At 40.0% G+C, this 2298-nt stretch overlaps 1 pseudogene; it reads left to right on the top strand.

Moving 5' to 3' along the window:
* The first annotated feature begins 316 nt into the window (after positions 1 to 316).
* LOC114611800 lies at positions 317 to 613 on the top strand (annotated as a pseudogene).
* The last annotated feature ends 1685 nt before the right edge of the window (positions 614 to 2298 follow it).

The following is a 2298-nucleotide window of genomic DNA, read 5'->3' as shown; positions in this document are numbered from 1 at the left end:
ATATCAGCACCTAGAATTATAAACCTCCCTGTCCCTAATGCTACAATTCATAGAACAACACAGATAAGGTATAAAGTTAGTATGGGGAAAACAAACATATAGTTAGGAAATCAAATAGAATATAATTATGAATGAATGGGGTGTGGCTGGAAAAGAAAGATCAACTGGGGAGGAGAGGCGATATGAGGCTAGACAGTTAAAAGTAACGGTTTTGGAAACCTACTACAGTAGAAGCTTCCTACAATATATACAAATATGAAGGTGACCTAAATGAAATCTCCACTCAGTTGCTAGGAAGCAGGCAACTGGAGGGAAGATGATTTATATCTCAAGTGGTCAAGTGTTTGGCAGCTGGAATCAGTCCCCATGGAGACTGTCTTTCATAACAGATTTCCTCTGGGGAATAGCAGAATTTTTGTGGGTTTTTTTTCCAAAACCTTGCTTCAGAAAGATGTGGAAAAAAAGAAGAAGCTATGGGAGCGTCTCTGATTCCAGTTATGATGATGGAAGGGGGGCACCAGGAAACCTTCTATAAAGAATGGGTGAAATCAGTCATCTTCATGACCCAATCTCTCCTCCAATGGCTGGTGGAGGATGTAAATGTCTACTCTGAGAAGCAGACTAGACGTGCAAACTCATAGAAGGAAGCCATGGAGAGGTGAAGAGCTGCTCAAGCAGGGTAAGATGGTGTATGTCCAAACAAGGATTGTTCTGTGTCCTCACAGATGAATGAAGTCATGCTGGGAATTTCCTCTACATGATCTGGCCTGACTAATATACAGTTCTGTAAATGTACATGCTTGTTTCCTTTTATTTTTGTATAGTTTATTTATATTTTGTGTAGTAATATAGTTTTAATAAGTAAACATTTTTAGGATGCAAAACTTCATTTATTTACATTTCAAATGTTACTCCTTTTTCCTGTTTCCCCTCCAGAAACCCCCTATCCCTTCCAGCTCCACCTGCTTCTTTGAGGGTGCTCACCCACCCACCCACCCACCCACTCCCACTTCCCCATCCTGGCATTCCCCTACAATGGGGCATCGAGCCTTCCAAGGACCAAGGGCCTCTCCTCCCATTGATGTCCAACAAGGCCATCCTCTGCTGCATGTGCAGCTGGAGCCGTGGGTCCCTCCATGTGTACTCTTTGGTTGGTAGTTGATTCTTCATCTTTATATGATTATTTCCAAAATCTTTGATCTGGAAGAAATAAAGGCCATGCATTTAGTCCTGAAAAAAAATTAACACCAATGAATGGTGAAGCAGAGCCCCAACTGCTCATCTCTTGCTACCAAATGGATCTTCCAGTACCTCTGAACACTCAACCCTAAATGGCATGTCTCCATCAAATCCCTCCCATAGGGGCTCAAAGAATCCTCCAAAACAGGAGGCAGAAAGAGTAAAGAAGAGGATGAAAGACACCAATGGAACATGGCCCTCTAAATTAAGGTGATCACTGCTCATATGAACTCACAGAAACTGATGCAGCATACAGGTGCTGTTGCATATATTATGGCTTCTATGTAGTGCATTTATGGGCTTAATGAGTGTGGGAATGAGTGAATCTGTACTTTTGTAACTTCTCTTTAGCTCTCTTCCTTCTATTTGCTTGTTTTGCCCAATTCCAGAACTGCATATCAGTCAGGCCAGATCATGCAGAGTTTTTGTATGTCAGTTTTTGTTTTATATTTTACATTTTATTTTGGTATTAAAAAGGAAGAAGTCAGGGTATGGAGTCTATGGTGTCTTTTGTAAACCTATGGCTGAATCAGAAAATAATTAATAGAGTAATGAGCAGTAGAGTAGCAAACCCTCCCATTATTCAACAGGTTCACTCCAGACCCTAAACTGAGTTAAACTGAAAAAGCTCTTACAAAAATCATGTCAGGGAAGAAGTTGACAGAAACAAGGATGCCAATCAGAGAGACTAGAAGTTGTCAGATTCTGGATCATTTGACAAGCAGAGCTGGCACAATCTGCTGATCTGGAATCTGACTAGTTCTTGTGGTCACCAATAACAGAGGACTGAATAACGAAAGGGAATATATGGGCACAAGGGACGTTTTTCAAACATGAAGAATGAAGTTATGTCATTTACAAAGAAACAGACAACAACTAGAGATAATCATATTTAATGAGTATGGCTCATCTCAGAAAGACAAATATATTTTCTCACATTTGTGGTTCCTAGATTTTCCTTAGTTACAGAGAATCATCAGTGTATCTATTAAATGACATTAGAAGTGAATTAAGAGGAATAAATGAATGGGAATAATGGAAGAAAGTGAAAGAGGGAAG

This window comes from Grammomys surdaster, unplaced genomic scaffold (genome assembly GCF_004785775.1).
Source record: "Grammomys surdaster isolate TR1022 unplaced genomic scaffold, NIH_TR_1.0 126124, whole genome shotgun sequence".
NCBI lineage: Eukaryota > Metazoa > Chordata > Mammalia > Rodentia > Muridae > Grammomys > Grammomys surdaster.
This window is presented reverse-complemented; position numbering and strand designations above follow the sequence as displayed.